Below are 27,543 nucleotides of genomic sequence, written 5' to 3'. Positions count from 1 at the left end.
TCTACATGCAAAAGTAAAAGGAGGCTTAAATCAATTGCAATTTAAACAAATAAACAAAATAGTTTTCACTTGTTTATCTTGATACTTCACATGAAAATGGAGAAAGCAGAACCATAGTAGGAAAATACAGTTTTGTCCCAATTAGTAAAAACAATGAAGCCCATGAATTGATGCATTATATGAATTTTTGCTGTGGATTTCTATTGTACTAGAATCAATTATCATCTATTACATAATTATAAATTTCATTAGGGTGAATTCAAACACATGAGACCATTTTAGGAGACTTATTATTCACACTAATTGTCACCTATTTATATTAGTTTGGCAGTAAAAACACCTTTTATCTGTCCCTGTGTGACCTTGGGCAAGTCACTAAACATGGGTCTCAAATTCTCATCTATAAAAGGAGAAGGTTGGACCCCTCCACTTGACTTCCCTGTGACTTACCAGACAAAACCACCCATCCCTGATTAATGATCCCCTAGATGTGTTGGTTTGGGCTTTTAGAAGATAAACCCTTTATCTTCTGTCCTACTTTTAAAATATGAATTCTCAACTCTTAGTATGGTATCTGGTATTTAGTGAAAATTAATAAATGCTTTTTTAAATTAAATTGCTTGGAGGAGAAAATAAACATTTATAAACTACCAACTATGTATTACACACTATGCTAAACTCTTAACAAATATTATTTAACAAAAACCATTCATTCATTTTTTATCCTCATTTTCTTCAACTGTAATGTAAAGATAGTAGATAAAATGTTATCCAAGGTCTTTTCCACCTCTAAAAGGTCATATGATTCTAGGGACTTAAGAATATTAAAGTAATAGAGTAAAAAACCTAAACTTTTGAAGTAAAGAGTATCTAGTGAATGGAAATCAAAATAAGTCATTCCCCCTTGAGTGCCCAGTCCAATTTGACCATATGGGTGAAGGAAGAATGTGATCTGATCTAGCCTGACTACTAGAACATTAAGTAAGTTTTGTGTTTAGGTTGACATGAGACACTCTACTTTTTTTAAAATATCATTTCCTATTTTCATCCTTAATAATCTCATTTTAAATTGCATTTTATGAGTGGACATCATTTGTATCATCTAACATTGAGTAATCAATTTCTTTCTCTCTTCAAAACTATTTTTGGGGTGTTTTCCAAGGCAATGGGATTAAGTGACTTGCCCAAGGTCACAGAACTAGGTAATTATTTGATGTCTGAGGTTGGATTTGAACTCAGGTCCTCCTGAATCCAGGGTCATGACTGTGGCACTTAGCTGCCCCTCTTCCAAGCTATTTTGAAAGGATTGTGTTTTACTTTGAAACTTTCATTCCTAGTCTTCCTTTCCTAAGCCATATTTCATTTCCATGTTAATAATAATAGCAAATATTTAAATATCACCTTCAAGTTTCAAAACATTTCACATACATTATTTCATTTGGTGATAGGTGCTGAACCATTTTCAGGGTCATTGGATTATGATTCTAGCAAAGGAACCTCAGAGGCTATCTTATAATTTTACAGAAAGCAAACTGAGGTCTAAAGAGACTAAGCAATTCATGATCAAGCAAGAATTATCAGAGGTAGAATTTGAACCCAAGTCCTGTGATTCAATCGCCACTGTTTTTTTTTTCCATTGCTCATTTTGTCTCCTTCCAAATAATTCTAGGTGCATACTTTGCAGAAAAGGAAGTGTCACTTCCTCTTAAAGTCACTATAATACTTGCTACATATAATCTAATAGCATACCATTGGCTCTCTAGTCTAAGAATTTTTTAAAAGTTGAATGAAAAATACATTTGTAGGTCATTTGTTCACATCACAAAAAGCAAGGAAATATTTTATATAAAACTAACCTCCAACACTTTGTCTGAGTTCAAATGTATGGTTTTTGGCAAGAGAGAGAGAGAGAGAGAGAGAGAGAGAGAGAGAGAGAGAGAGAGAGAGAGAGAGAGAGAGAGAGAGAGAGAGAGATTTGGACCAGGTGACCCTTTAAGTCTTTTTCAATTCCAAATCTATGTTCTTATAATTTCATGTGTCAAATAATAAGAATACAACCAATGCCTTTGAGATTTTTTTCTATGAAATACAGTCCTTTACTCTCTGTCAATAGATGTTTCTTTCCTCTTAGCCTGTGTGGTCCTCTGGCTATTTTCTCATAATCGTTCTGTGTTCTACTTGGTTGATGACCCTAACTATTCTTTACCCTCTATGATTTTCAAATATTCTTTCAAGCTATCCTCCTAAGCTATCCACCCCCAAAATTAAATAGAAAATGTTTCTGTAAAACAAATTCACCAGCTAGATATATAGTCCAAGAAAAAAAGGAGTTATGGGGATTAGAAGACATACAATTGTTCTCTTGGTCTACAAATAAGAGATAAAGAGCTTTTTCACAACTCACCACCAATGAGAAGGAAATTAAAGTAATAATTTGAAATTATTTTGCCCAACTCTATGCCAATAAATTTACAATCTAAGTAAAATGGATGAATATTTACAAAAATATAAGTTGCCCAGGTTAAATGAAGAGGAGATTAAATACCTAAACAACCCTATCTCAGAAAAAGAAATTCAACAAGCCATCATTGAACTCCCTAAGAAAAAATCTCCAGGGCTTGATGGATTCACAAGTGAATTTTACCAAACATTTAAGGAACAATTGGTTCCAATCCTATATAAATTCTTTGGAAAAATAGGGGAAGATAGAACTCTGCCTAACTCTTTCTATGAAACCAATATGGTGCTGTTAACTAAACCAGGAAGAGTTAAAACTGAGAAAGAAAATTATAGATCTATTTCCCTGATGAATATAGATGCAAAATCTTAAATAAAATCTTAACAAAATGATTCCAACAAGTTATCACTGGGATAATACATTATGATCAAGTAGGATTTATTCCAGGAATGCAGGGTTGGTTCAATATTAGGAAAACTGTTAGTATACTCAATTATATCAACAACAAACCTATCAGAAATCATATGATCATATCAATAGATGCTGAAAAAGCTTTTGACAAAATACAGCATCCATTCCTATTAAAACCATTAGAGAGTGTAGGATAAATGGACTGTTCCTTAAAATAATAAGTAGTATCTATCTGAAACCATCAACAAGCATTATATTCAATGGGGAGAGGCTAGAGGCATTCCCAATAAGATCAGGGGTGAAACAAGGATGCCCATTATCACCACTACTATTCAATATTAGGAATGTTAGCATCAGCAATTAGAGAAGAAAAAGAAATCGAAGGAATTAGAATTGGGAAGAGACAAAACTCTGACTCTTATTTTTATTTTTTTTTGCAAGGCAAATGGGGTTAAGTGGCTTGCCCAAGGCCACACAGCTAAGTAATTATTAAGTATCTGAGACCAGATTTGAACCCAGGTACTCCTGACTCAAGTGCTGGTGCTTTAGCAACTGTGCCAACTAGCTGCCCCTAAAACTCTCACTCTTTACAGCTGACATGATGGTCTACTTAGAGAATCCCAAGAAATCATTCAAAAAACTACTGGAAACAATTAGCAATTTTAGCATAGCTGCAAGATATAAAATAAACCCTCATAATTCCTCAACTTTTCTATATGTGACTAGCAAGATACAGCAGGAAGAGCTAGAAAGAGAAATACCATTCAAAGTAACTTCAGACAATATAAAATACCTGGGAGTCTATTTGCCAAGATAGACTCAGAATCTTTTTGAAAACAATTACAAAACACTTCTCACACAAATTAAATCAGATTTAAATAACTGGGCAAATATCAACTGCTCATGGATAAGTAGAGCTAATATAATAAAAATGACAATTCTACCAAAACTAAACTACCTGCTTAGTGCCCTACCAATCAAAATTCCAAAACCTTTAATGAGTTAGAAAAAGTTGCAAGTAAATTCACAGAGTAATAAAAAGCCAAGAATTTCCAGGGATTCAATGAAAAAAAAGTGCAAAAGAAGCGGGGTTTAGCCCTATCTGATCTAAAATTATATTATAAAGCATCAGTCATCCAAACTGTCTGGTATTGGCTAAGAAATAAAGTTGTCGACCAGTGGAATAGACTAGGTGCAAAAGCAGGAAATGATTATAATAATCTGCTGTTTGATAAATCCAAAGAGTCCAGCTATTGGGATAAAAATTCTCTCTCTCTCTTCACTAAATTCTCTCTCTCTCTTCACTAAAAATTGCTGGGAAAATTGGAAGTTAGTATGGAAGAAACTTAGATTAGACCAACACCTCACACCAAGATAAGATCAAAATGGATACAGAATTTAGACATAAAAAACCAATACTATAAGCAAAGTAGAAGATGAAGGACTAGATTACCTGTCAGATCTATGGAAAGGGGAGCAGTTTATGACTAAAGAAGAGATGGAGAATATCACTAAAAACAAACTAAATGATTTCAATTACATTAAATTAAAAGTCTTTTGCACAGATAAAACCACTGCAACCAAAATCAAAAGAAGTGTAGTAAACTGGGAAACAATCTAATGTTTCTGACAAAGGACTCATTTCTAAAATGTACAGAGAACTGAGGCATATTTTTAAAAAAAGCCATTCCCCAGTTGACAAATGGTCAAAGGATATGCTAAGGCAATTTACAGATGAGGAGACCAAAGCAATCCATAGTCATATGAAAAATTGCTCTGAATCATTACTTATTAGAGAAATGCAAATTAAGCTTCTCTGAGGTACCACCTCACACCTCTCAGACTGACCAATATAACCAGAAAGAATAATGATCATTGTTGTAAGGTTGTGGGAAATCAGGGACACTTTTACATTGTTGGTGGAGCTGTGAACTCATGCAACCTTTCTGGAGAGAAATTTGGAACTATGCCCGAAGGGCAACAAAAATGTGTATACCCTTTGATCCAGCAATACCACTACTGGGTCTATACCCTGAAGCAATGATGAAAAAGGGTAAAAACATCACTTGTACAAAAAATATTCATAGCAGCACTGTTTGCCGTGGCAAAGAATTGGAAATCAAGTAAATGTTCTTCAGTTGGGGAATGGCTTAGCAAACTGTGGTATATGACATGGAATACTATTTTTCTATTAGAAACCTGAAGGGATGGAAATTCAGGGAAGCCTGGAGTGATTTGCATGAACTGATGCTAAGTGAGATGAGAAGAACCAGAAAATCACTTTATACCCTAACAGCAACATGGGGGTGATGAATAATCTTGATGGACTTGCTCATTTCATCAGTGCAACAATCAGGGACAATTTGGGGCTGTCTGTAATGCAGAATACCATCTGTATCCAGATAATCATGGAATTTGAATAAAGTTCAAGGACTATTCCCTTTAATTTAGAAAAGAAAAACTGCTATCTTATTGTCTGATCTTGTTATCTCTTATACTTTATATTTCTTCTTTAAGGATATGATTTCTCTCTCATCACACTCAATTTGAATCAATGTACAACTTGGAAACAATATAAAGACTGACAAATTGCTTTCTGTAGGGGGGGCTGGGGGGGAAAGAAGTAAGATTGGGGGATTGTAAAACTCAAAATAAATAAATAAAATCTTCAATTTTTTTTTAAAAAAGAGGTTTTTCACAAATGATTTCACTCCTACCAACTAAATCCAAGATCAAAATCTGATCTTGGAAGCAAAATTTCCAGAAAAGTCCCCTTATGATAATACCTTATACTTCAAAGGCATTTACATGCATTATCATCTATCTTTCCTTAAATGCAAACTTCACATATTTCTTCCTTTCATGTTCTCCCTCCTCTCCAATAGTTTCTTCAAAGAAGAATCTTCCTGGGTGGCATCTATGTCTAAATATCCACTGGTTTGCATCCTAAATAACATCCCTGTGAGTTCCTCAGTCAGATTCCCTGTCTCTCCTCCAAAAGATTTGCATTATTTGCTTAGTCCTAACCACTGTTAAAATTATTTTTCCTTGGGCTATCAGCTAAAAGCTATACTTATTTTTTCATCCTTGTTAAAGTCTTTGAGAAATTCAAGAAAAAGGTGGGTATGTTAGAAACTAACTCAGTAAACCTAGCAGATTTTACTGTAGCTTAGCATGGCACATAATCAAGAACCAACCAATCACCAACTAAAATGCTAGATGAGGATGAGAAGGAGGATTAACCAAGAGATGATTAACTGCTGAACTACTTCAAAAAACGGTGAAAATATAGCCTTTTTAAAAGAAGAGAAAATAATAATAAAAACATTTCCATATGTTTCTAAGGTAAGTTGAAGGGTTTTCAATACAGTTAATTTTCTTCTCATCCTTACTGATAAACTACATCAATTAGATAATGAATTTGACCAATAAAGGGATCCCATGTAGGCATGACCTACAAATCTTTGATTGACCAGAGTATCATCAATGAAAATACCCAACAGGACTGACCTGTGCTGCCCTAAGAATTTTTTAACAAGGCAAAAGATACAATAGAAAGATCCATGGATCTGTTGTCAGAAGACTTGATTCCAAATCCTGCTTCTGTCCCATGATGTCTCTAGAAATTAGAATTGAACTAGAGAGGAGGGGTAATCCATTTCTCCTGCCTGGCTCAATTCCTTCATTTATGAACAAATGACTCTCCACTTGAGTGATTATCTGACAATGCAAGTGTCCTCACAAAGGAGGAAAAGAAAAAGAGATGCATACCCAAGACCTTTGTATCCAAAGGAGACTCATTAAATATTATTCTCTGGGGCTAGCTGGAGATAGAAGCAATGTACTGTAAGCTTCCAGATACACAGATTATAGTGATAATGTGGCAATTCTACAGATTGTGGTGGTGAAGCAACTCCAAAAACAGCTTTCATGCTCTTCCTTGTTGTCCTGGAAAAGTCTATCCTTGAGCAAAGATTCTTTACCCATTTGGGGTGATAGACTCTTAGAGGTCTAGATCATTATCAGAATTACAAAGGAAACCAATTCTGTTTTTAAAGTTTTAAAAAAAACTTTAAAAGCCAATCCACACAGTCCACCTGTAATCTACACAAATCTACATATACATTTTGGGGTCTTTAGACTCCAGTTAAAGAAAATCTGATTCAGAATGAAGAAAAGTAGCACTTTCAATTACAAAATACTAAAATGCAAAACCATATCCTCATATACATAATAAAAAAGATATATAAAATGACTCCCCAGAGGACAGACTCTGTCAAAAGTCTCACAGAAGTTAAATTCTGGTTGGCCTTGTCACAGAACTGCATGAAGTGTCACAGAAAGGCTTAGGTTTTAGGTAAAAGCATAGAAAGCAAGGAATTACCCAAAAGAAATGGGATAAGGGAAGATGGGATGACTGGAAGAAATCAATATTTGGCAACTTTTTGACCAAAAGATAATGTGGTCAGAATAAGGGATAACCTCTGTGTGACTGAGGGATTCTCTATATCTTGGATAGCTCGATATTTTGGTATCTTAGAGGAATCAAGAGAATTTGAGAAAGGCCCCTGGCACATTGGGCAACCTCCCTTCAGGGAAGTCATGAAATGCCACATGTGATGGGTAAGCATTAGAAGGTTGTAACTTTCATCGGAAGGAATATCTACATCTCTGAGATCATGATTCTATTGAAATGTCAGAGATAGCTTTTGGAGACCCTAATAAATGCTTTGAGGACACAAAGGTGAGTGTACTTTTTATTTTCAAAGACAGAAACTTAGATAAGAGTTAACAAACTAAAAGATGACCTTGAAACTATATTAAATGTTTTTTGTTGAGACTATTCTACAATTTACTATTTTCATTTTATACATGTTGAGACTTAGATTCATAACTGTTTTGTTTTCTACTTCTGATTATAGAATTAAAAAGCATCAGGGACCTGATTCTAGGTGAGATTTCCTAATCTGGGAGTTCTTCTATTTCCTCAGTTCCTACAACCTCCCTAGGTCCCTATTCCAATGTTTGATATCACTTTTTTATTTCCTTCCTTAAATATGTTCCCATCTGTACTCTCATTGTCAGAAAATGAGGTCAAAAAGCATTTTTCCTAATGCAGTTTCAAAATGTCCTAAGTTAGCACTTCTTTTGATAAGACATCAAAAAGGAACTACATAAACAAATTTTAGCTTAGGCTAGCAACAAATGGATAGTGTTTTAGTTGAAGGAACTCTACAATAGGAGTAAGAAAAACTGGATTCTCTTCCTATGTCTGTCCTGAATTAACTATATGACTTTGGCTTGTCACCTAACCCAACCTTAGCCTCAATTGCCTCTTCTGTAAAATGAGAAGGTTGGATTAAGTAATCACTAACATCCCTGTTCTGACATACTATAATCCTAACCCTGAAAATCCTCTTCATTTTCAATTTTAGAGGACTACTTTGTCATACTAAGCCTTTCTCCTAAAAGGGCACTTTTAGTCCCACAGTTTCCTAGTCAGGCTTGAATTAGTTTGATCAAGTAGCCTAAGGATAGAATAAAATGAGACCCTAGTAGAATATCGTAACAATATCCTAACAAAAGGAGGTTTGCTTAGCCATGGACTTTCTTATTTTAAAAAATGCTCTGAAAATTTAGGGAGTATGATCTCAGATGGGTCGCAACCTTCCTGGAATAGGTAAGGAACAGCAGCAGGTCAAAAAAACCCAGCAAGCCCAACCCAGACTTTAATAGAGAATTCACTAAAGAATTAGCTGAGAGAAATATATCATCCACCCTTTAGTTTTGTCTATTGGTACACTTCAGTGGGAACTAATTTAATCAAATTAATTTAATCAAATGATAAAATATAAGTGAATTGATGTGTTTTTTTGAAGTAGAGGCAAAGTTGAAAGAAGGTAAGGAGAGGGGGAAGAGATAAAAAAGATATGCACCATCATAGGCTCATTCCTTAGTGTCAACCATCCCTCCTCCCCCTTATTCCTTACTCTCCATATTTATTATGAATATTCACAGATTTCAGGCTATTCTAAGACTTTTCTCTGTAGAAACATAAACGTATATAGGCGCACACTATACCATACCCACTTCCATCAGTATGGCATAAATGTGATATATTATAATGTATATCACACTAGAAGCATCAATCACTAAATAGATACAATCCATGGATTCTGTGGAGAACTCTTGGGGTCCATCATTTGTCTATGAGTTGTAAACCTAAAGCTTACAATTTAAACCTGTTTCCTCTACTTTTTGCATCTAGGCAAATGGAGAACAAAACTGTTGTCTTTGAACAACATGAGTATTACCTTACAACTTTCTCCTTTTTTTGGTCCAGATTTCATCAGTGTAGGGAGAATGGAAGAGCTCTATTATAACTTATAGTCTCAGGAAGCTATCATGATCACAGGTAGTATGCATTCAGACACAGGACTTGAATACAGTCAGGTATTCCTGACTCCAGTGCTGGAGTACATACTACTTCCCCTCCTCTTACTTGAACCAATTGCCTTAGCTTTTGCTCATATGTTTAATTTTCAACTACTTTTATCAGGTTTATTCATCTCTTTTGAATTTTTTTCCACAATGTAGATTCCCATGACTAAGTACATTCCTTCCTTCCTTCCCTCTTTTATTTTTCTTTTGCCTATTGACATTTACTTTCATTTACTTCCTTAGGCATGTGAGATATGTATAAAATTTGTTATTCTAGCCACAGACAATAAAATCCATATTGGTCTAGTGTCTAAATATAATGACACAGGAAAACTGTAAACAAAGATTGAAATGAAATAAGAAATTTAGAGTATTTAATAAGACAAAGCAAACTAAAGGCAATTATATTTTATAAAATTAGTTCATAATGGATATGACATAGCATTTTAGAAACAGAAATCAGTCAGCCCCATTGAATAGCTATTTCATTGCTATGTGAACTCTAAGAAATTATTTAGTGTCAGACTAAGTGGGGGGGAGGGAGCAGTAGAGCCAAGATGTTTGCAGGAGTACAGCCTCTCTTAGGTGTTCTCTCCAAAATATTTCAAAAACCTTAAAATTATGATTCTAACTAAATTTTTGAGAGAGAACCCACAGAAAGATCCAGTGAGGCAATTCTCCAGACCAAAGTAACCTGGAAAATAGTGGAAAGGCTCTGCTCCATGAGGTTAGAGGGGCAGCCTGCCAGAGTGAACAAACTTCAGCCTCCTGGAGGCAGCCCCATATTGTCTGGGAGCCGTAGCTCATGGCAGTGGGGGCAGTTTCTTGACCTACACTGCAGGGAGCACTGGGCACAAATTGGATGAACAGCAAAGGGGACCTCTGCCAGAGCAAGCTCAGGAAGCCCAGGCCCTCAGGGCAGTTGCAGCAGTCAACAAAAGCTGCTTCATACTGCAGCCCAGACCCAGGAAACAGAAGCAGGCATGGAACAAGTAAGCAGGAGCCCCCAGACAACTGAGCCTTGAATGCTCAGCCTACCAAAGGTAGGGAAGTGAAGAGAAATTTCAGAGGTTTGTCCTCTGTACCTGGAACAGGACTCTGGGGCTCTGACCACATTCAGATCCTGATCACAGTCTAGACCCCCCCATAGAACAGCCGGGCCCCTCCACCTCAGCTCTGGGGCAGAGGGGTGCACTTGTGGTCATTCACAGATCAGTAGGGCAATCAGAGCTTCACACACTGAGATCCTCAGGAATCACCCCAAAACCAGTCACAGGCTGGGGAAATGAGTAAACAGAGAAAAAAAGAGAAACATCATTTAGAAATACATTGTCTATGATCCCAAGAAGGATCAAAATATTCAATCTGAAGATGAGGAAGTACAAGCTCCTGCATCTAAAGACTCCAAGAAAAACAGAAATTGGGCTCAGGTTATAACAGAGCTCAAAAAAGATATTGAAAATCAAATGAGGGATATAGAAGAAAAATTGGGAAAAGAAAAGAGAGAGAGATGCAGGAAAAACATGAAAAAGCAGTCAGCAGCCTAGTCAAAGAGATTCAAAAAAATGTTGAAGAAAATAACATGTTAAAAACCAGCATAGGTCAAATGGATAAAACAGTTCAAAAAGTTATTGAGGAGAAGAATGCTTTAAAAAGCACTGGACAGATGGAAAAGGAGATAAGAAAGCTCTCTGAGGAAAACAAATCCTTCAAATATAGAATGGAGCTAAAAGAAGTTGATGACTTTACAAGAAGTCAAGACACAATACTTCAACACCAAAAGAATGAAAAATTAGAAGAAAATGTGAAACATCTCATTGAAAAAAACAACTGATCTGGAAAACAAATTCAGGAAAGATAATTTAAAAATTATTGGGATACCTGAAAGTCATGATCGGGTAAAGAGTCTTACCTCATTTTTATAGAATTCCTACAGGAAGATTGCCCAGATATCCTAGAAGCAGAGGGCAAAATAGAAATTGAGAGAATTCACCAATCTCCCTCAGAAAGAGATCTTAAAAAAACAAACCCCCAGGAATATTATAGCCAAGTTCCAGAACTCCCAAGTCAAAGAGAACATATTACAAGCAGCCAGAAGGACACAATTCAAATAGATGGACTTTCAATGAACCAGGGAATTTCAGATGTTCCTGTTGAAATAACCAGAGCTGAACAGAAAGTTTGACCTTCAAATACAGGACTCAAGTGAAGCATAGAGAATGGAGGAGAAGGGTAAAATATGAGGGACTTAATAATGATGAACTACATGTATTCCTAAATAGAAAAAATGATACTGATAATATGTATATAAAACTTCTCATTTAATAGAGAAGGTAGAAGGAGCTTTTATAGATGAAGCACAGGAGAGAACTGAATTTGAAGATATAATATATTGTAAAAATGGAGTCAATGGCTAAAAGAGAAATGTAATGGGAGTAAGAGAAAGGAGAGGTAGAATAAGATATTTCGTATAATAAGATTTTTTATTGCAATGAGCTATTGCAATGATATGGAAAGGGGGAAAGGTGAGGGGGAATGAGGGAACCTTAACTCTCATCAGAGGTGTCTGGGAGAGGAAACAGTATACACACTCAATGGGGTATAGATATCTAGAGTAAAAAGGAGAGAAGGGGGACAAGGGAAAGCGGGGGATGTGAGTGATGAAGAAGAGGGTGAATCGTGGGGGAGAGTGGTCAGATATAACACATTTTCTTTTTAACTTCTTTCAAGAGGCTGGGATTGGATGGCCTGTCTGAGACCACGGGGCCTGGTAGTTGCGGGGTCTCAGAGGTGATATGTGGGCTCAGGGCCTCTTGGCCCCAGGGCCAGTGATCAGTCTGCTACACCACTCAGCTACCCTACAGCACATTTTAGAAGAGGGACAGTGAAAGGAGGGAGAAAATATAGTATATGATAGTAGGGAGGTATGAATGGAGGGAGTTGCAATCAGCAACAGCAATAGTGGAAAAATATGGAAGTAGCTTTTGTAATGGAATCATACTAAAGAATGTGATCCACCCGTGACAGAGCTGGTGGTGTTGGAACCCAGACTGAAGCACATTTTTTTCTTCTTTACTTTATTTCTCATGAGGGTCTATATTTTGGGGGAGGAGTGGGGTATTATGTTTACTCTTAAACAAGAATATTTTAGTAATGTATAAAAAAATCATTTGTACAAAAATTAAAAAATTAAACATATAAAAAATTATTTCATGTGGGTGCTTACATTTTTATTTACAAAACATGTCTAAACATTCATTTGCCTCAATGGATTATTGTTAATAGTAATTCATTAGTATCTAAATTATTTCATATACATATATATATATATATATATATATATAGTGTGTGTGTGTGTGTGTGTGTGTGTGTGTGTGTGTACATATTCCTTGAGAAGTATTGAAACATAACATCAAAGCCTTGGGTTACTTTATGTGATGGATGATGATCTTCCTAGTTTTAATACTGGCCCGTTTGTGTACAATGCTTCCATATTATACTACATTGCCTACTCTTCTTTGCCTTTTTATTGTTGGCACCACTCAGTTTGACACTTAACAACTTTTTATTTTGACTTTGCAAATAGACTATAAAGCCCTAGAGGTCAGTGGGATCAAGTATACAATCAATAAACAAGAATTTATTAATTACCTACTACTTGCCAAGCACTATGTTAAATGTGGAAGCAAAAGTGAAAGTTTATGTCTTAAAGAGCCTATATTTAATGTTAATTATATAATTTATAAAAGATACAAGATATATAAACTTCAAATGATACAAATAGACAGTTTTCAAATGAAGAAATTAAAGCTATATATAATCATATGAAAATATGCTCCAAATCATTATTGATTAGAGAAATACAAATTAAAACAACTCTGAGATATCATCTGACACCTATCAGATTTGCTAAGATGACAAAAAGGGAAAATGATCAATGGTGGAGAGGTTGTTGTAGGATTGGAACATTAATGTATTACTGGTGGAGTTGTGAACTGATCCAACCATGCTGGACAGCAATATGGAACTATGCTCAAAGAGCAATAAAACTGTTCCTACACTTTGACCCAGAAATTCTAATTCTAGACCTATTTCCAGAATAAATTATAAAAAATAGTCCCACATATTCCAAAATATTTATAGCAGCTCTTTTTTATAATGGCAAAGAATTACAAATTCAAGGAATGCCCATCAATTGAAGAATGACTAAACAAGTTATGGAATATTGTTGTTCTAAAAGAAACCATAAACGGTCTGACTTTAGAGAAGCATGGAATGACTTACAGGATCTGATGCTGAGCGAAGGGAGCAGAATCAAGAGAACAATGTACACATTAACAACAACATTGTGAAATGATCAACCTTGATGAATGCAGCTCCTCTCAGCAGTTCAGAAAGCTAGGACAACCCTAGTAGACCATCTATTAACAATGTTATTCCCATCCAGAGAAATAAAAACAAAACAAAATAAAACAAAAAAATCAGAATCTGATGAATCTGATGAATACTATGTTCACTTAAAAAAACCTCATATTTCTTTCCTTAATCCTAATTTCTCATACCAAAAGTGACTAATCTGTAAACATGCTTAACACAAATGTGTATGTACAATATTAACCTGACCATATGAATGATATTGAAATATTGAAAAACTGTTATAACATGTATTTGGAAAAATAAAATATCAATAAAGAGAGGTATATAAGCTATCCCTAGAAAAGAAAGAAAATATTTTATATCACTTATTTTATATTGTTCTCAATCCTAGTACAATTCCTATGCTCAAATACAAAAGTGTCAGTTTTCATAGATAAATGGATTAAAATATTTTTAGTGCAAGATTTTTATCAGTCATTCAAATGAAACAATCTACTTGTAGATATCCTTTTAAGGAATGATGGTTTCAGGCATCTAGTTGAGAGTGGGTCTCTTAATTTGAGCATGATTACCCTCTGGCATTCTGTAGTCTTCCTTTGGTTTCCAAATCTGCCGTGGTGGATGGGAAGGGAATAAATGAAAAAAGAGAATTAGAAAGGGCTCTCAACTGGGAGAGAATGTATTTCTAGGTCAATTATCATTCAAATTTGCTGAGCATATTGTGGATGAAAGAAAAAGATAAAGGAATTTCCAGCATTTTTCTCCATATAGCATTAAATTGGAATGGAGTTGGGGGGGGGGGGGGGGTTGGAGAGAAGATCTCTCTTATATTTCTCAAGATTATTGGCTTTTGTTAGCCAGCCTAGAAATCTCATCACACATAAATAGCGTTTATTGCTTTGAAAAAATAAATTCTAAGTTCCAAATGATTTACTTACAAACTGAGGACTACTTATATAGACTACTTATATACTGTATCCCATTTCCCATTGCATTTCAAGATGTCAGACAAAATGGCTGGATTCTTCCTAGCAGATAAAGATGATATTGCTTCTTTTTAAGAGCAAACATTTTTACTGTATAATTTTCAAAGAACTTTTCTTATTAAGAACCCACTGATTCAGCATAAATATTACTAATTCAACTTAAAAATAATTGATGTTTACAAGATTATTTGATTTACCCAAAGTCACAGGACTAGTATTTTCCAATTGTCTATTTAATTATTTTCCCAATTATATGTAAAAATGGCTTTCAACATTCACTTTTGCAAAGTTTTCTCTCTTCCCTCCCCCTACCCTAAGAGAGCTTGTAATCTGATATAGGTTATACACACACACAATCATGTTAGACATATTTCCAAATTAGTCATGCTATGAAAAAAGAATCAGAACAATAGGGGAAAATCCTATGAAAAGAAAAAACAAAAACCAAATTTTTAAAAAAAGTGAAAATAGTATGCATTGATCTACATTTTGACTCACTGGATGTGGATGGCATTTTCCACCTCAAGTTTTTAGAATTGTCATAGATGAGATTGCTAATGCCACCTATTTATTTCAGTGAGAGACAGTATTACATAGTGAATAGAAGCCTAATAGGGACAGGAAGATTTGGATTCAAGTCCTAATTCCAACACATTCAAGCTGTTCAGTCATGGAGAAGTCATTTAACTTTTCATGTCACAAACAATTCTCTAAGACTCCAAATGATAAACGTTTCTGATCCAAGGCAATGGAGTGAATTTCCATACCAGGAGTGCATTTTCACATCGCACCCAGATGAAAACATTATTCTGATACTCTCAAAATGTATTTCAATATACAGTGAGGCATGCCTGGCAGTTAACAAGCCTTACTAGTTGAGATTATGGACAGAAATAAAAATAATTTTCCTTGGACTACCTTACAAATTAATAGGAGTTCTTGCCTTTCTAGCCCCATGGTCTAGGTCTTGTTCCCTTCCCATTTAACTCTCTAAAATGTGTTACCCAAAAGACAATTTGGACCTTATCTCAGGTCATCTGAAACTTTGGGTGAATAAATTTATCTTCTATTTCATTGGCAATAAAATTGAAATGCAAGAGTCAAGTAAGCAATCTGATTATCCACCAAAAACAAAAAGCAAAGTGAGCTGATTTGGAACACCAAGAGCTATTTCTTCTTCCAACATGGCTCTGAAAAAATTGGGCCCCTTCTCTGTTCACTGTTAGCTTCCCAAATCATGCCATCACACTTAGAGATGAAAAAGGCAGCCAAATTCCAAATTGAACTCTTCTGTTGGAAGAGCCCAAGGGTTAAAAGATGGTTCAGAAAGAGAATTTTTCACACAGAAGTTCAAGCTAATTTATTTTCATCTGAAAGGCATTGTTTGCTATTTGGACTCCTTTTGTCCTTCCTTCTCCTTCCTCGCATCAACTCCCACCCCATTACCTCTCTCCCCATCCTCTATTTTTTTTATTAAAAGAAAATAAATCCCTATCTGCATTTAATCACACAACTAGCATGAAAATGAACTCAATGAATAAAAATGTCAGGAGAGTTAAATGATAGGATTCCCGCTTAGCCAAGTTTTCTGTCTAAAATTAGACTGCCTTACTAGGATTTACTGCTGTTATTAAGTGAATGTCCTTTTCACAAAAAAGCAAGGCTTCTTGGAGTTAGACAGTGTTGTGAGGCATAGGATAAAGTACTCTGTGATGTATGACTTTGATTGACTCGAGGGGCCTTACCGTTTCCATGCCGGGGTCTGTTCTTTGTTCACCAGATGAAGACTAGAGGCTGTAATACAGAGCTTGGGACCAGAGCTTGGAGAGGGATGTGTGTAAAGATGTAGAGTACCTTGTTTCTGCCATGCTAACATGATGAATTACAGTGCATTAAGAAAGTGTTGACACATGTGGGAATAGGCTCTTGACAAGCTTGCCAGTAATTAAGGCGCATTGTATGTAAAATCACTACCAAAAAAAGTTGGAGCCTTGTTCTTTGTTAGGAGGATTTTTTTTTGCCAAAGAGCCTTTGATGGAAAATACTCATATCTTCAGAATCTTTGTGGTTCACACAGTGATGAGGGCAACAGGGAAAGAGATTGGCTTTTATTAAAACTCACAATGTCCCTACAGCCTGAAAGGTACAATAATGATTTTTATGCCACAGGAGGAAACAATGCACTGTCTTTAGAATTTAACAGCTAAATCAGCTGAACTTTATCAGTCTTATAATAGAGACTCATGAGCTATTGCTCCACCATGTGCATTGACTTTTGGAGTCTGAAAACAAAAATAATTTCTCCCCCTATGTCTCCTTCGTTCTCTCTCTCTCTCTCTCTCTCTCTCTCTCTCTCTCTCTCTCTCTCTCTCTCTCTCCTTTCTCTTCCCTCCTTTCCCTCTCCTTTCTTCTCCCTCTTCTCTCTCTCTCTGCCTCTCCCCCTCTCCCCTTTCCTCTTTCTTCCCTCCCCCTCTGTCTCTCTCTGTCTTATTTCCTCTTTCCTCTCTTCCCTCTCTTTCCTCTCTTCTCTCTGTCTCTCTCTGTCTGTCTCTGTCTCTCTTTCTCTCACAATTTTCCCACCAGACATAAAATAGATCCTGACTGATTATGCATCAGGGTTTTTTTACACTGTCGGGTTTCTTCCAGAGCATTGGCTTCCAAGGCAGGCCTTGGCTTCTTTACTATTTCCACTTGTCAAGGGACTATGATTCCTCTTCCAGATAATAGCCAAAGCAACCTGGAATGGCCTATGATTGTGATGCATAAACCCAAATATGAGGCAGTACCCACCTTCAGCAGTGGTCCAGGCCTGCAAAGGGTCTTTACCGTCTTGTTCCCCAGCCCCTTCTCAGGCCTCAATACTTGGCAGGAGGCCAAGGCAAAGCAAGACATGGACCCAAGTTACCTTTCCATCTGTCCAACCAGAATTGGGGAGTTTGTAATTTGGAAGGGCTAGATTGTCTGCAATCTGGCATTTTGTTTTAAAGAGAGAAATGAAACTGAATTAACCACCAGTCCAGGAATAATGAAAATTCTAGGAATTGTCCATTACTAGAGACTGAGTGGAACCTCTCATTCCCATAAGAGATGTTGAAATGGGGAGCTCATGCAAATCACTTCAACATGCTTGATAGTTTAAGCCTAACAGCCGTCATCCACAAATCTTATCTTACTAGTTTCCTCATCTGTAAAATGAGGAAGTTGGACTACATTCTATGTTGGAAATTATTGAAGGCTTGTCATGTGGGAAAAAATGACATTCTGTTTGGGCCCTCAGGAAACTAAGTTTCAGGGAAAATAGTTTCTGCCCAATATTTTTAAAAGTCTTTATAACAATTAGGATCATCAAGAAAAATAGAATAGGATGTTCATGAAATAGTCTCCCCAAAATAGAGGTTATGAAAAACAGAGGCAAAAAGAAGCTTGTCAGGGAAGTTGAAGACAGGATTTATCCTTTAGACAGGGGTTAACATGCCTTTAAAGTCTCTTTCTTTTCTAAGATTCCAGGCTTCTATGAATCTTTTAAAATTTCTTTTTGTTAGGCTCTATGATTTTAATAGTATGGGTCGGCCTTGTAATGGAACTCTCTGGAACTCTCTCTGCTGATATAGATTGAGAGCAACTGCTCTGTAGCTTAACAGTCTTAGAGAGTTGACTGGGACATTAAGAGGTTCACTTTCCTGGGGTCATAGAGAAAGTTTGTATCAGACAGAAAATTTGAAGCAGTCTTCCCAATTCTAAACCCTTGATCCACTAGGCCACACTCCTCATTCATTCTTTGAACCTAAAAAGCAAAAATATAAACCCTAATTTCTGAAGAACATGGTAATGGAATTTGGAATCAAATTGCTACAAAATATATTCAGTAGAGATCTTTTTCTTTCTTCAAGGAAAGCCTTCCTGCTCTCTTGGTATAGTGGCCATAACTCTTTCCCAGAAAGTGTTTCTCTATTGAAGCCATTCCTTTCATGAGCTGAGAAAATCCAGACTATCTCAGATTTAGTCTAGATATAGCATTGAAGTCTTGTTGTAAAAACCATGAGAATGGCAGTTTCCATCCATTGACTCCCATATTTGGATTTCAACAGTGTCCTTTGGTTGTTGAAAAGACCAATGCAAGGTGCTCTGCTGTCACCATGTTTACAAACTATACTTAGGTAGTTTGACACTCCCTAGCTACTTTCTTCATTTTCTTTCTTTAGTCCTGTCTACTTTACAGACATATTTTTGAAGAAAACAATGTTTTTGGATAGTAATACTGTCAACTGATTTACTCCCAACACTCTACTCTGTCCAATAAGGAATCTAACTTGTATCACAATTCATTTATATAGTCATTCAGGGCCAACCTTGCCTATTCTCAATGTGGAACAGACCATGCAAACACATAAATTCTACACATGTTTTTACTATAAACAATTGGCTTCACAATTAGATCCAATTACCACTCATGTCCAAGTATTCAATCACCTTGGTCATAAGATGTTCACTAAATTTAATTTTTTATTTTTATTTTTGCCTGCTTGGCAATTTATAGTGCTTCTAACTGCTGGCTCTGAGGAATCCATGGATAGCTTCCAGAGTTGTAAAAAGAGGTAGGCGTCTTAATGGATGACTCAATGAAGATGTGTACTCACTACCCAGTGACAATCACAAAAAAAAAGCTTGAAAGTTGTAAGAATGTATTCAAGTGGAAATCAAGAAAAATATGAACAATGTGATAATTCCATTTTATAAATCAGTAATATTATAACTTTAAAAACTCTATTCAGTTGGGATCCCAAAGAAAATATTTCAAGAAAACATTCCAAGGAGAGAAATAAAAAGAAGTACGCAAATTTGGGGGTACTTGGATGAGATGTTGCAGAGTCTTTGACTTCCATTTAGGAAGAAAAAAATTAAGAGCAGACAGAGAAGTATAAAAATAATTTGCAAGCAAGCTTGTTAAACATTGTTTTAATGAATGAATACAAGATTTAATTAAAGTCCCTTAGATGAGGTTTGTATGTTCAATCATTTTCAGTCAAGTCCAATTCTTTGTGACCCCCATTTGAGCTTTTCTTGGCAAAGATACTGGGGTGGTTTGTCATTTAATTCTCTGGCTCATTTTACAGATAAGAAACTGAAGCCAAAATAGCTTAGTGACTTTCCCAGGGTCACACAACTAGGAAGTATCTGTGGCCACATTTGAACTCAGGTAATAGGCAAATCTATCCTCTGTGCCAGCTAACTGTCCCTACATGAAGTTTATAAAGTCACAATTATACTCATAATTTAAGCATAAGGTATGTAAAGTGCTTTGGAAACCTTAAAGCATCATATAAATGCTATTATTATCATTATATTTCAAAAGTCTAAGAGAAAAGAGAAATTTTTGTCTCTTTTTTGAATTGTTGATTATGTTCATTATTTTAATCAACTGGATAACATCCTAAATTTTATACAGTTCAGACATATAATTCCCTAATGTCACCATATTTGAGAACATAATTCTATTTTATTAAAGATAAAAATCTTTTCTTTACAACTTACTAACCAACCTCTGAGCCCTCAACAATCAAGAAAACAAAAATACACTCATTTTTTTCTATAAAAGTTTAAGAGCTTCCTCCTGTAAAAAAAAAGTTATCAAATATATTATTGGAAATGAAATAATAATCAACTCAACTTAGAAAATAACTTTCCTTAAAGGTACAGTCTTAGATGGCTATTGTTGTAGGATATAAGAGTGCTGAGCCAGGAATCATACAGACCTGAATTGAAAACTGGTCTCAGATACTTAAATCCCCATCCTGCCACCCTCTATCCCCTATCAGCTGTTAGAAGAGAGGCACAAATAGCTGAATTCTTCCTCCTCAGGTGACTACTTTTCCAGATGCCAAGTCAATTAACCCTGTTTTCCTTTTACAGCTCATTTTAGAAATGAGAAAACTGAGGCAATGTCAAACACTCTAGTGACTTTACAGAGAAAACCCCAAAAGGAGTCACAAAGAGTCAGACACAACTAAAATGATGAAACACCAACATTCCCTGTAACGTCTTTATGAAATAGATCATCTTAATAATAATATTATTATTATTCCCCTCTCTTTTGTTTTAACCTAGAGTTATGAATTTATAGGGAGTTTACAGTGAGAAACTTTATCCACTGTTTCAAACTGGCACATTTTCTGTTATTTGACTTTAGTTTTAGAGTTGCCTGGGGCATTAAAAGAGATTAATGGTCATAGTCACAAATCCACATAAGACAAAGGTGAAACCCTGACACCAGTTGCCCATCTATTACTTAGGAAGGGAGTTCAAATCCAGCCCCAGATAACTGCAACTTACTAGCTATGTGACCTTGGGCACATCACATAACCCTGATTGCCTCACACCCAAGGCTATCTCCAGTTATTATGAGTCATTTCTGGCCACTGGACCCAGATAAATTGAATTTGAGTGAGGGGATGCTGTGTCACCAACCTCAATTTCTCCTCTACAGTCATGTATTTGTCATGGCATCACTCCCTGATGTCATGGTCTTCTTCAAGAATAAAGGACAAAAGGGGTGGCTAGGTGGCACAGTGGATCAAGCACCAGCCCTGGAGTCAGGAGTTCCTGGGTTCAAATCCAGTCTCAGACACTTAATAATTACCTAACTGTGTGGCCTTGGGCAAGCCACTTAACCCCATTTGCCTTGCAAAAACCTAATGAAGGACAAGCATCATCAATCATTATCTATTACTTATCACTGTTTTTATACATGAAGAAAATTGAGTGTCAGAGTGGCTCTGTGATATGAATATAGTGCACAAGTCTCCCTACTTAGTTTCAAAACTAGGTCTTCTGACTCCATGTCCAATACTCTTTCCACCATGACACATGAGATTCTAACCATTTGATTCAGCCCTAAGACTCAAGATAAAGAGCTAAGAATCCTGTGGTAATTCTCATTTGTGTGAATAATGATTTCCAGCAGAGTCTTCTACCCTTCTCTATATTGTTTCTTTCCAAGTTCAGTCACTATTTCAAAATAATCCCTTTCCTGTCCCTCTTCCTCACTTTCTTCTCTTAGACCATGGGAAGAATTGGACCTGACCACAGTCAATAGCCATTGGCAAATTTTCCAAGGAAGTTATAATGATCTAGAGTCATGGACTATTGAAATGGAAACTTCCTATTGCAGGAATTAATCTGTGCATAGTATTATTCTTCATAAATAATATTTGACATTATGTCTTGAAAACAATGTCTAGTATGAGAACCATAAGAGGAATCAGTAAGATAGATAAAGAGTGATGTCAAGCTATTTCGGAAGTCTGATGATCTAGGGGATAATTTCTGCCCCATGCTTACCTAGGCCATGAGAGCTTTTTCAAGTACCTTAAACCCTTTATACTTTCTAGGGTCAATGAGACAGAGAAGAAAGATCACTGGTTTGGGAACCTAGGAACAAGGCTTGTACCTTTGACCCAAGTGAACTTAAACAAGTCGCTTCAGCTCTAAATTTACTCTACCTCAAATATTCTAGAATTGCTATATGCCAGCAATTTTGTGCAGTATTTGGAAGGCTTAACAGACAGACAGATGCAGATCAGCCCAGGGAAGGGGAAAGAAAAAGGAATAAATATTTATATAATACATATGTACCAGGTTCGGTACTTTTTTTACTAATATTATCTCATTCTATCTTTATAACAACCCTGCAAGGTTAATGTTATTATTTTATGTTTTACAATTGAGGAAACTGAGATAGAGGTTAAGTGACTTGCCCAGGTTCACACAGTTTATAAATGTCTGAGGCTATATTTGAACTCCAGGACCAACATCATTTTTTTTTATTTAATGTATTCTCAGCTAGGGGAGAGAGACAGAGAGAGAGAGAGAGAGAGACAGAGAGAGAGAGTCAGAGAGACAGAGACAGACAGACAGACAGAGATAGACAGATAGAGAGACAAAGAGTCAGAGAGACAGAGAAAGGGAGATAAGAGACAGAAACAAAGAAAAATAGAGATAGAGAAACAGAGACAGAAAAGACAGAAACAGTCAGAAAAAGCAATCATATAGAGACAGACAGAGAAGACCAAGAGATATAGATGAGACAGAGAAGAGAGAAAGAGAGATCTTTCCTGGGTGTGAAGAGGACATTTTGCAGGTGGTCTTTACTATGTTTTACAAGTGGGTCCAGGACTGAAAGTTACCCTTCTCACCAGTAGTTAACACTTGTCAGATCCGGGTCTTGCTGGATACCTTTAAGAACCTAGAAGGAACAAGGTTAAAAATTCCACGAAACTCACTCAAAATACATCTCTTCTTCTAGACAATTTGTGGTCAATCATCTCCATTTTGCCATCAACTTTCCCCTAGTTGGCTTATTGACTCTCTGGTCCTAACTTTCCTCTTCAAATCAACTTTAGCATTCTCCTCTCTTCTCCTTTCATACACTCTGACCTCTTGACCAGTGAGGCATGACTTTTACTAATAGTGTCCTCATATACTGCTCCATGTTCATAGTTTGTGGCAAGAATCCTATAGTTGAAATTTGAACAAACAAAAATATCAAAGTCTGAGTTTCAATTTTGTCTCTGATGCTTTCTACTCATAGAACTTCTGGAAACTAAAAACTGAAAAGTGAAATTTCACAGGCTTTACAAACAACATTAGCTTCTCCTCACTTCTCCTCCTCTCCATGACCTCGATTCAGTAATCCCCAATATGAAGCCCACATAGACATGACACCTGCCTTCATCTTTGGTGAGTTCCTTCAGTTCTAAGGGTATAAGTAACAGAGTGTTACTTCACTTGAAATAAATGCCCACTATCTGATTTTCCATATCTGATTCTCTCCCCCCTTTTATTTAAACATTCATTTAAATTAAAAATGCTTTTTGAGTTCCAAATTTTCTCCTTCTCTGCCACCTAATTCTCCCATGGAGAAAGAAAGAAATATCATATCAATCATACATATGAAGACATACAAATGATATTTATTCCATATTAACCATGTTGAAATAAAAACAAGAAATACAAAGAAAGTGAAAAAAGTAATCTTCCATCTGCATTCAGAGTCCATCAAAACTCACTCTGGAGATGGAGTATACTTTCCATCATGGATCCTTTGGAATTGTCTTAGATCATAACATTGCTAAGTCTTTCCTTTTTGATCTTCATTATGGTGTTGTTATTACTGCACAGCTAGGCCATCATTAGTTGTCTTGATTTTGAACTGGTTCTCTCCTCAGAGGACTCCCTGCCCTACAACTTCACTGTTTGTAAGTGACAATTGACCCCAAAGTCTGAAACCATTCTTATGACTATGCAGAGTCTAAACCAGTTTTGGTCTCAGGACCTTTTTGCAAGGAATTTTTGTTTATGTGGGCCATATCCAGGAGTATGCTAGTAAATGATAAACAACAGGCTCCCTGAAAAACAGGTACATGTGGCATAACTTTTGAATTTTCATTATTAATATTTTCTTCATTTTCTCAAGTCTAGTCTATAAACAAAGCAGTAAGTTGTCTTGATTTGCAGTATTTGCTAATTACAAAAGTAATTGCACATACTGAACACCTAACAATTATCTCTTGGAAACTGGTTTGAGCTGTCTCCAGTATTCTCCTGCCATATCTATTGATATTTATAAGAAATTAAAACATAACTTTCATTCATTTTTAAAATGAAAATAACAAACCTAGTACATAGTTTCAAATAATATATTTTATGAAAATTAATTATTTATAAAACTAAAAATTTGGTGAGAACCTTATCATTGTTTACAATATTTTTACCAAATTCTTTAGTATGTCTGACAATATTTGCTTATGCATTCAATCTGTTGGGATAGGGTTTGAAACATATGAAGAAAATTTGGCCTCATACAGTTACTTAATTGAAAAAGGGAAGAATACCTTAAGAGTCAAATAACATTTGAATGTTATTATGAAAACTATCTTGACCTCCCAGACCCCCTCAAGGGATCTTGTGGATCTTCAAGAGTCCATGCATTGCACTTTGAGAATCACTTGTCTAAAGTATTTTTTCCAGGGTGCATGACTTTATATGGGTCTGCTTTGCATATCATGTCTTCCCCCCATGATTATCTTATGAATTCAAGGGTTTTTTTTATCTGAGTAGTTCATTGCCATGGATGAATTTTATTATTTTTCACTGCCATCAGCAATTCATAAAACAATTTATATAAGAGGACTAAGTCATAAGACTCTCTTCGTGGGAATTATATTATTAATCTTTTGTTTGTTACTTTTCACTTGAATTCATTCCTAGTCTGACTGTTTTACCCTTTAACTGACCAATTTTTAATCCACAACTACTTATTTCTGCAGTTGCTGTGTATACACATAAACATCTTTTTCTTAAAATTTTTCAAAATATGATTGCTATAGTTTTATATATTTATATAACAAGTAGAAATGGGGGCTAACTTTTCTAGAGGTTTTCAGTATTTAAAAAAATGATGGTTTATCTGTTCTGAAGATACACTATGTTTTGTGTTTTGTTTTGTTTTTTAAGTTTGTTTGATGTTTGTGTTGAGACTAAGTCTCCCTATTTTACCCAAGCTGAAAGTGAAGCAATCATTTATGAAACCATCCATGCTTCTGATCAGCATGGAAACTTGGACCTGCTCCATTTCTAACCTGAGTTGGTTTGTCAACTTGAGTAGACTGGCGGCTTCCACCATTCCCAACCCCCATCCCCAGGGACTCCCCATATTGGTACTGGTCTTAGTATATGGTTCCCCCAGTCAGTTTTAGTCCTTTTCACTTTAGCACTCCTAGATTCAAGAGATTCACCAACTTCAGCTTCTCAATGGCAAAAACTAGAGGTGTATGACTGCTGCTATGATTTTTCTAAAGATATTTAATTTGCTTTTAAGGTTTTCCAGAAAGTTTCTTCAAAGTGAGGGAGTACATGACCTCCATGTATGTATTGACATCTTCTAGTATGGCAAAACTCTTTGACATTAAGGCCATGACCTAAGCAGAAAGACCTCCACCCCCAACCCAAATATGCTGGATTATGTTTGTAGAAAAGGTGCTGAATATCAAAATTATGTTAGTTAATTATCTTAGTTACTTTTTCAAAGAAACAATTTTATAATATGAAATTTTAAACAAAGGACCTAATTAATCAACTTTATTGTAGAATTCACTAGAAATATCAGGTAATCAACTAAACAGACAGACAGTATGCCATAGGGGAAAGAGTCAAGGTCTTGGATTTCAGAAGATGTGAGATCAAATCTTATCTCTAATATATACTAGCTGTATGACTTTAGACAAGTCTTTCAAACCATTATTGCCTTGAGAAATTCCTTAAGACTCTAAATAAAAGGGGAAGGGAAAGGATGTCTGTGTGTGTGTGTGTGTGTGTGTGTGTGTGTGTGTATTTATGAAAAATTGTTTCATTGAATTGCCTAACTCCTGTGAGGTAGGTACTACTATTATTCTCCTTTATTTGTTGAGAAAATTAATGCAACCAGATGTTAAATATTTGCCCAGGATTGTATGATTCATAAATGCCTGAATCTGGATTTGAACTCAGTTTTCCTCTTTCTAGGTCCAGTGTTCTAGACACTGTGCTAGAACTGTGCCAAATTTATCTAAATTAATGGAGTTTCCATATTAGTTATTTCCTACACTGGTAAGAATCACAGGTTCCCAAGAAAATAGAGGGGGAGAGCAGGGGAAAAGTGGATGGTATGGTTAAACTCTTCAATTCTCCAAACTTTTTTTAAGTATTTACTGCATTCAAGGCACCATGCTAGAAACTGGAACTTTAAAAGTAAAAATGAAAACCAGTCCTTGCCTCTAGGGAATTAGAATACAAGAGTTAATAAGATACTTATATAAATAAGATAATTTGAAGGAGAGAGAGCATTAGCAAGCAGGGAAATATGGAAAGTCTTTTTTTAAGAGGTGATACCTACCCTGAGTCTTTAAGAGAATTAAATATTAGGGCAACATGACATGGAGATGGAAACTAAACTACTAATTTCAGGGAACAGCAAAGAGTAATTTTAACCAGCCCATTGTTAGGACTTAATAAATGCTTGTTGACTAAGTGTATACAGCCAGGTTATCAAGGGAAAAAATTGGGGGATTACTATTTTATCCTAGAGGAATTAGGCAATCACTGACAACTTTTGAAGAAGACAGTGACATGGTCAAACTTGCTTTCAGTTGATTATTTTGGAAAGTGTATGAAGGATGGATCAGAGAAGAAAGGCTCTAGAAGTAGGTAGACCAATTAGAATGTGAGTGAAGAAAAGTAGATGGGTTAGAGAGGTATTATGTAAGTAAAATTGGCAAAACTTGGTGACTAATTGGACATGAGGAGGAGAGAAGAAGAAAGGAAAGAGTAAAGGAAGACTCTAAAGGGATGTATGACAGTTGATTATAAAGATGTGCTTCCTTCCACAGAAGACATAGTTCCTTAGATTTAGAGGAATATATAAATGAAATTTCATTTTGGATATGTTGAGCTTAAGGTGTTTATTGAACATTTAGGTTAGGTAACCTAATTGAACATTAGGTGGTAATATTCATCAGTTATTTAGTGGTGTGGGACAAAAATTGAAGAGTTGAAGAGAAAGATTTAGTTATCTTCTATATGATGATGATCATTAAAACCAAAAGAACTGATTGGATCAGCAAGAGGGAGGAATAGAAAAGAGAAGAGAAGACTCAGAACAAAGTCTAGAGGTGCATCCAAACATTAAGGGGACAAGAAATTAATGATGATCCAATAAAGGAAACTTAGAAGGACTGAGATATTTTTTGGTATTAGAGAAAGAATTCTCTACTCTAAAAGGCTCAAGACTCCATCCCACACTTCTGGCTATGTGATTTTTAGCAGTTCATTTAGTTT

The sequence above is a fragment of the Macrotis lagotis genome, chromosome 1, assembly GCF_037893015.1.
Source record: "Macrotis lagotis isolate mMagLag1 chromosome 1, bilby.v1.9.chrom.fasta, whole genome shotgun sequence".
Lineage (NCBI taxonomy): Eukaryota > Metazoa > Chordata > Mammalia > Peramelemorphia > Peramelidae > Macrotis > Macrotis lagotis.
This window is presented reverse-complemented; position numbering follows the sequence as displayed.